The sequence below is a fragment of the Pteropus medius genome, unplaced genomic scaffold (genome assembly GCF_902729225.1).
Source record: "Pteropus medius unplaced genomic scaffold, Ma_sr-lr_union100, whole genome shotgun sequence".
NCBI classification, from domain to species: domain Eukaryota; kingdom Metazoa; phylum Chordata; class Mammalia; order Chiroptera; family Pteropodidae; genus Pteropus; species Pteropus medius.
The window spans coordinates 6864695-6872909 of record NW_024342471.1 but is presented as its reverse complement, the minus strand read 5'-3'; the positions used below and the strand labels follow the sequence as shown (position 1 = coordinate 6872909).

The 8215-nt window shown below is 51.0% G+C and overlaps 1 long non-coding RNA gene across 1 annotated transcript; it reads left to right on the top strand.

The window, feature by feature from the left end:
* Positions 1-1391: 1391 nt before the first annotated feature.
* On the top strand, positions 1392-3689 carry LOC120603541 (uncharacterized). Its single transcript, XR_005653039.1, has 2 exons — positions 1392-1938; positions 2989-3689. It is a non-coding gene; the product is annotated as an uncharacterized LOC120603541 (long non-coding RNA).
* The last annotated feature ends 4526 nt before the right edge of the window (positions 3690-8215 follow it).

Below are 8215 nucleotides of genomic sequence, written 5' to 3'. Positions count from 1 at the left end.
AAGAAAAAAACACAATTTCATTTGAAGAAAGTCTGAAGTTTAGTTAATGGTAATGCACCAGCATTAATTTCTTAGTTTTGCCAAAAGGACTACGGTTAGGTTATAGGCCGACATTAGGAAAATTGGGTAAAAGACATACAGGAACCCTCTGTACTGTCTTTGCAACTTTTCTGTGAATTTAAAATTATTCCCCCCAAAAAAGTTTATTTAAAAATACAAATTCGGGTAATGGTACAAACCATGAAGAAAATAAACGGGCAAGAGACAGAAAGAAGAGAGCGTGGGGGTCATTTCAGACACGGCCGTCTGGGAGGGCCTCTCTGAGGACGTGACACTGAGAGAAACTGAGTGATGGGAAGGAGCCAACCTTGCGCAGATCAGGGAAGGGCCTGGCCTGCCAGGAGGGAGCAGCAGGTGCAAAGGCCTGGAGGCAGGAGCTGGCGGGGGAGGTTGAGGTCCACGGTCAGGGTGGGAGGGGGCTGAGTGAGTAGAGAGGAGCTCAGAAGCAGGCAGCTCTCCTTCAACATCCTTTGCTTTTTCAAAGGGCAGGAAGGAGGAGGCGGACTCTGGGCTGGCAGCCGTATACAGTACTTTCCACGAATTAGTACCTCATCTCAGTCTTCACAGTTCCTCTGTGAGGGAGGTACCATCATCTCATTTATGGGTAAGATGGTGGAGAAGCGGCAATCAGCCCACGTCACCTGGTAAGCGACAGGCCTGTGCTCAGGAGGGACCTCGTGGCCCTTGAGGCTTGGTGGAACCTTGGTGGGAGACAGGGAGTGAGCTAAAAGGGAAGGCCTGGGTGTGACTACAGAGAGGTGGGGCAAGCTGGGAACAGGGTCACCCAAGAGACGGGGTCTCCGGCCGGCAGGAGACCATGCGTTAGGGCGGGGGAGCATCTTTGTGCAAGTTATGAGATCAACTTTGGAAAAACTACACATATGTCACACAAAATTCTGAAGGTACAAAATGACATTCAGGGACAAGTTAGGGCCCCCACCCACTCAGCCTCCCCCATCTCCCCTGCCCCTGCCCCCACACACACACACACAGAGGTACCCTCTGGGACCTGTTTCTTGTGCATCTTTCTCTGGGACCTGTTTCTTGTGCATCTTTCTGGTCTAGATGGCAGCACCTTGGCCACGTCACCGGTAAACAATCAGTGGGCCCCAGGGCACCACCTGCTGGCAAGTCCTAGGTGTATGGTTGTCTCTTCATCGACCAATGCTAGCCGTATGTATATCAAGCTCTCTGTTTTAAATCAGAGTAAAACTGAGGCACAGACAAGTTAAGTCACTCACCCAAGGCCACACAGCTAACACGGGCTTTGGACTCAGGGACTCTCTAGCAGCATCATAGAGATGAGGACACTGAGGCAGAGAGAGTTTGAGTAACAGCCCTGGGTGACCCAGCAAGGAGGTTGAAGAACTTAAGTCTGGCCCTCTCACTCCAGAACCCACACCCCTGACCACCGCACTGTCCTGGGAGAAAGGACCCCACATCTGGAGTCAGCCAGACCTAGGAATGAGGCCCACCACTGCCTAGCTACATGGCCTCGGGTGAATCATTGTTTTGCCTGTGATCTGGGTGCCCAACCAGGATGGAGAAGAGGAAGCCCGCCTCTCAGACAGCTTGACCATGAGCCAGAGCCGTGGGAGAGGCCTCTGGTGCAGAGCGGTGCTCGGGACTGGCCCTCCCCAGTGACCACTTCCTGTGATGAGCGGGAGGAAGGGTGCTGCTAGGTGGGTGTTTCAGGGGCCCGGAGCTCGGGGTGGGGCCTTCCTTCCCTGCAACTGTGCTTCCAGAGCAGGTGAGGGGCCTCCCGGAAGAGGGAGGAGTAGAGCCCCCTCCCCTGCCTCCACCTCCTACCCAGCGCACAGCCATACTGCTGACCCAGGAATTCTGCAGAGTCAGAAGAGGGAAAAGGAATTTCCAAAGGTAATGGGCCCAGTCCCTCATGCCCACCCTCAGGCTGAATGCCAGGACCCTGCAAGGCAGGTGGGCAGGTGGGGCAGGGGCAGGGAAGGGGGCCGCAGCCAGGAGCAGGCAGGAATGACGCAGAGATAAGCAGCCCAGCCCGGGTGCTGGCTCAGGCTGGGTTCCCGGGAGAGTCTTCTCATGGGCCACATCACCTCGGGGTGGTGGGCTGGCCTTCAGCTCGGCAGGCTCAGAAAACTGATTTATCTACCTGCCCCCTCCTCCCTCCCCAAGGACGATCAGATTATTGGGGTCGAAACAACCAGATTCTCCGGGACATGGAGACAAACCCAAATGCCAGTTTTTTCAACTACAGCGTGGGCCAGACCATTAGAGGCCAGACTGCATTAGCCGCGCATCACACTCCCTTCACACCCCAGGCCCTGAGAACTTGGATTAGTGCTGAGAACGGGGTCTGGGGGGCTACGTAGGGAACGGAGTCTTAGGGCTTTATTTGTTGGTGTCTCTGCCAGGCTGCAGCAGAATAGGACAGTGGAGTGGAGAGGGCTGGGACAGGGGAGACAACACCAGGCTTGGGTTTGAATCCCAGCTCTGCTATGTCCCTGGGCATGTTAACTCACCACCATGAGCCTCAGTGTTCCCATCTGTAAAACAGGGTTATCATCAGAATTGAGATCTCATCTTAAAGATAGGGCTTCTGACATACTGCATGATATACATAAGGGGTGCCAGTCACTCTTCTTCATTGACTAGCTGATTAATCTCATTTTCCAAACCCCACAGGGCCTAGAGACAAACTTTGGAACTTATCTTGTGTTCATGCAGCTGTCTGGGAGATGTGCTTTGATTGCCAAATGTTAGAATTTCTGAAACATTTGCAGGGAGATGGGAGAGAGTATATGCAAGTGGCACTGGTCCTACTAATGGGACCTGGTGGTCACAGGGCCTCTGCAGGTGCCAGGAGACTCCTGATCCTGCACACACCTCCCTTGCCTGAGGCCGGGCTGGCTCAACCCTCAAAAGCTTCTTTTTGGCATCTCCTTTTTCTAGGAGACTCCTGGAAGACACTGCCTTCTGTCCTGACAATGTTCTGGGTGTTTCGTCTGGTCTGTGGGAGCCGGAGGCGGCTGCCGGGGCTGGAAAGGAGCTGGGCCAGTCCTCACTGGATGTCCCCGAGGGGTCCTTCCTGCTCCGATCCTCTCTGACCCCTGGAGCAGGGCCGAGAGCACATTGCACGGGCTGGCGCTTTCCCGTGGGCTAGTGTGAAAGTGCTTGAAAAACTGGAAGGAGGTTTTTTCAAAGGCAGAGATGATGATTTTTAGAAAACCTTTTGTCTTTTCTGTGAGGCAGAAACTACAAGCTAGAAACGACCTTGACCATCAGTGTTTTTCCAGGAGGATGTTAAATTGGTATTGGGCAGAAAAGGGTGTTCGTTCATGGTCAAATAAATTTGGGAAACACCAACTTAAACATCTGACAGGGTTCTTCTCTGCAGGGCTTCTCAGAGCCTTGTGCATGTGTGAAGTTCTAAGAGGCAGCAGCTCCACGGACACCAGCAGCCAGTCCCTGTCTGATGTGTCCTTTCCAATTGTCCTGGACCACCTTGTGAGTTTAAAGGGCTATAGAATCCACTTCGTGAAATGCCAAAATAGAGATTGAACACTTTTCCCCCTCCTCTACATACCACAGCTGGAGGAATCTTGGGGACTCTGGGGTAAGATGGGGTTTAAATAAATTTATAGGATTCAGAAGATGCTGTAGCCTTTACTTTAAAGCTAAGACTTTACTTCATATTTTACCTGTACTAATGCATTTAATCTTCACAACCACCCTGTAGAGCAGCGGTCCCCAATTTTTTTGGCGCCAGGGATTAGTGCTCCTATGAGATCTAACACCTGATGATCTGAGATGGAGCTGAGGTAGTGATGCTAGCTCTGGGGAGCGGCTGCAAATACAGATGAAGCTTTGCTTGCTCACACACTGCTCACCTCCTGCCGTGTGGCCCAGTTCCTAACAGACCACCGACTGGTACCCTTACGTGGCCGGGGGATTGGAGACCCTTGCTGTAAAGTAAGCACTGTTGTCCTCTCCATTTTCCAAAGGATAAACTGAGGCACAGAGAGATAGTTCTTGCCCAAGGTTCACAGCTGGTTAGTAGTGCTGAGGTTTGAAACCAAGCTGCCTGAGTGAGGTGCAGCACTCATGGGGCTGCACAGCCTGCCTTCGCCATGGAAGTGTGCAAAAAGCTGGCCTGCTCGGCAGCCACACACTTAAGCTCCTGTCTGAAGGCGAAGTTTCATGCAAGTGGCTGGTCTCATGTGTTCTCAGGAGGGCCTGTGGCTTCCATTTTTGACAGTCTTCCAACTCTGAGTCCAGGGTCCGGGGGTGCCCCCTGGGTGAGTCCTGCTGTCCACAGCTTCCCCACCAGCAGCCTGGTCCCTCCAAAAGGCTGTGTTATGATCTCATTTCATCCTCACCCAGGTAGTCTCCATTCCACAGGAGAGGCTCAAAAGGGAACCAAGTTTCAGAGCGGGGAAGTAACTTGCCCACAGTCACACAGTGAGGAGATGGTGAAGCCGATATTTGAACCCGGGCAGTTGGACTCCAGGACTGGGTGTTCAACACACGGGTGCCCTTGGCGATGAAGCTGTGGGTTTCTTTGGCCAGGGTAGTGGGACAGCTGTTGGGCCACACCCCACCAGGGCCCTGCTCTCCTCTGACTAGCTGCCACCCCTACAGACCCATTGTGGTTGCCTGCCCCCCTCCCCGCCCTGACAGATATGCTCTTGGGCTGCCTGCTAATCTCCCAGGCCTCCCCTTCCCACCCTCACATAGGCCAACAGTAAATAGCATAAAAACAATCAGATAGGTCACCACCACTGAAGACCCAAGGAACATTTGTCATGGTGGCCTCTCGGCCACTCAGGGCTTTATCTCTACCTCCTGGAGCAGAGCCTCAGTTGTTTTCTCCTTCTGGGGTGTGGACTTTTTGTTCTGGGTGTTTCTTCTTCCCCTTTGGCTCACCAGTTCCTAGAGAGAGTTGTTCACCGCCTGTATATTTGTAGGCAGTAACTGGGCACCACGCTGGGCTCGTTTCTGCAGCAGCCATGGGGTCCTCACCCGCCTATGGGTAGGTAAGACTCAAGGATGCTTCTAGATCTTCTTAGAGGCAGGGGTGCACACGTGCATGTGCAGGATCCACTGCCGATGGTCAAACTGGACCTGGGTTCAAATCCTACTCCTAATAACTTAAGGATAAAGACACAACCAATTTTTAAAATGGACAAAGAATAGACATTTCTCCAAAGACAGTATACAAATGGCCAGTAAGCTCATGAAAAGATGCTCAACATCATTAGCCATCAAGGAAATGCAAATCACAGTTACAATGAGATTCCACTTCATACCCACTAGGATGGCTCTAATTAAAAAGACATAATAAATGTTGGTGAGGATGTGGAGAAATTGGAACCCTCATGCACGGCTGGTGGGAATATAAAATGGTGCAATCATTTTGAAAAACGGTCTGGCAATTCCTTCAAAGGTTCAACATAGAATTACCATGTGATTCAGCAAGTCCACTCCTAGGTACATACCCAAGAGAATTGAAAACACATGTTCACACAAAAATTACACAGATGTTAACAGCAGCATGATTCGTAACAGCCAAGAGTGGAAATAACCTTAACATTTTTTAACTGATGAATTGATACATATAATGTGGAATATTATTTGGCCATAAAAAGGAACAAAGTACTGATACATGCTACGACGCGGACAAAACTTGAAGACATATTAAGTGAAAGAAGCCAGACACGAAGACCCCATATCATATGACTCCATTTGTATGGAATGTCCAGGAGAGACAAATCTGTAGAGACAGAAAGTGGTTGCTTAGGGCTGGGAGGGAGGTTCAGAGAAATAGGGAGTGACCGATAATGGATAAGGTCCTTTTGTGATGATAATGTTCAAAAGTAGTGGTGATGTTTGTGCAACGTTGTGAATATGTTAAAAACCATGAGAATGGACACTAAATGAGCAAATTGTATGATATGTGAATAATATCTTCATAAAGCTGCTATAAAAAATTAGGAGATACAGATAAGCAGAAAGCAAAAAAGAAAAAAATCTCCTATCTATAATCCTATCACCTAGAGATAACCGCTGTTACATTTTAATGATACTCTCCCCGATTATACCCTGTTGCCCTATTAAATTTTTATTTAATAATATGTTGTAAATATCTTTCCATGTCAATAAACATACCTCTACATAAAAACCAAATCCTACTTCACCACTCACTGACTGTGGACCTTGGGTAAGCCACCTTGCCTCTTGGTCTGTCCATTTGTGTGTGGGTGGAGGTAACCGCAGCACCCATCTTCAGAAGTCGTGAGGACAAGAAGAAGGAGGTCGCACAGCTGTAGCACCTGGTACAGACCCCGGGCTGAGGAAGACACTCTGAAATTATTGGAGGACCTGTTCTGATGGCAGCGTTGAGAACTCCAACCAAGATCAGTTCATTTCTGTACTGTTCTCCGTGTTTCAAACACACCATGATCTCACAGTTAAAAAGTAGGTGGGTGAGGGGAGCTGCCCGGAACAGACCCTGGGAGAGTCCTTGAGGTGGTTGCGAACTTCAGTGGAAAGAAACCACCCTTCCTGAGCACCTACTGTGTGCCTGGCACGGGCTCATGTCGTCTTCTCTCAATGACCATTATTGACCCTGTATGACAAAGAGTCTCTGGAGTCAGGCTTGGGGTAGTGCAGACACTTGCCCTTTGCAAACAGCTGAGGGTGGAGCTGGGGCTCATTTCCAGGTTTGCCGGTTGAAAACCACTGTTCTTGCCACTTCTCTGTGATCCAAGGAAGGGACAACTTTGAAAAGGCTTGTGTCCTGTCCAAGCGAAGGATTGTGTTGTTATTCCCCAGACCTGGAGCGGGTGTCTAAAAAGGAAAGTCACTGTGTTCGTGTGTGGGCTGAGCCCTCCGCTGGGCCGTGGGGACACAGCAGATGCTGAATGCCATGTCTGCATCCTGGGCTGGGCGGGCTGGCAAGGTGGGAGCCGGGCTGGGTCAGGGCATCATGTCATCCTTAGTAAGGGTTAGTGCACTGGCTCTGGACTTAGACAGTTGGGATCTCCCCTCTGCCGGTGACTTGGAAAGTTACCTCACCGTGTGAGCTGTCTGTCATAGGTGGTGTGAGAATTCAATAAGTTAGAGCATTTTGAGTGGCTCGGCACAACTCCTGACATGGGATAAGCTTTGCTGTTACCAGGGTGAGTCAGGTGGGTGGAGCGGGGAGCCCAGCAGGAGTGTCCCGGGAGAGAGGTCACTGCCCACTCTGATTTTTGCATGCTTCTCTCCAGGCCCAGGAGATGGGCGGCCAGTTCAGGTAGAGGGCTGGAGATGAGTCACCCATAGTTTTCACACTCATTTATCAGGAGAGAAGAGGGAGGGGGAACACCTCCACCGAGAAGTCTGCCCCCACATCCTATGCCAGGCCAGATTCCTCCTGTCCCCCTTTCGGGCAGCTGCTCTGCGTGCCTTGAACACAGATCCCAACCCGCCTGGCCCTGGGTCTCTGTGCTCCTCCCCTGCCTCCCGCCCCCTCCCTTTGGTCACCCTCAGTACCGACTCCAGGCTGGCTACCTAGTGGGACCTGGGCTGCCTTTAGAGTCCTGTGAACCTTGTTATGAATCCCAGCTCCATCTCTGGCCAGCTCTGTGACCTTTGGCAAGTGACTTCGCCTCTTTGAGCACTTGTGTCTTCTCAGTTTCAGAGTCTGAGTCTAACTCTGCTTACGCACTGTGGCCCCCTGAGAAAGTAACTCAGCCTCCCTAGTGTCGGTCTCCTCATCTGCAAAATGAGGACGACGGCTGCACCTCAGAGATTTGAGAATTAACTGAGAAAATACAAGAAAAGCACTCAGAACAGTGCAGGAGAACCTAGCAAGTGTTCATTATAGGTTAGCGTGGTTACTATGATCCTAGTGCACAGGGTCTTGCCCCAGAGGCCCCACCCCCAAATGCCAGGTCCTTAGCTTCACACGCAACCAGGCGTCCTGGCTCTTAGGGTCCTTATCCTGGTCTCTGCCCCTCCCGCCATCAGGCCATTGGATTGGACACTCTGCTTTGCACGCTCCCTTCCCAACCCATTGACAAAGGAGGTGCTGATGTCTGGTGAACAAATCAAACGAAAGACCAAATGCATGAGAGTAGGGCCACGAGGCTTCGCCTTTTGCAGAAAAATGCAGGGTTCATTCATTCACTCATTC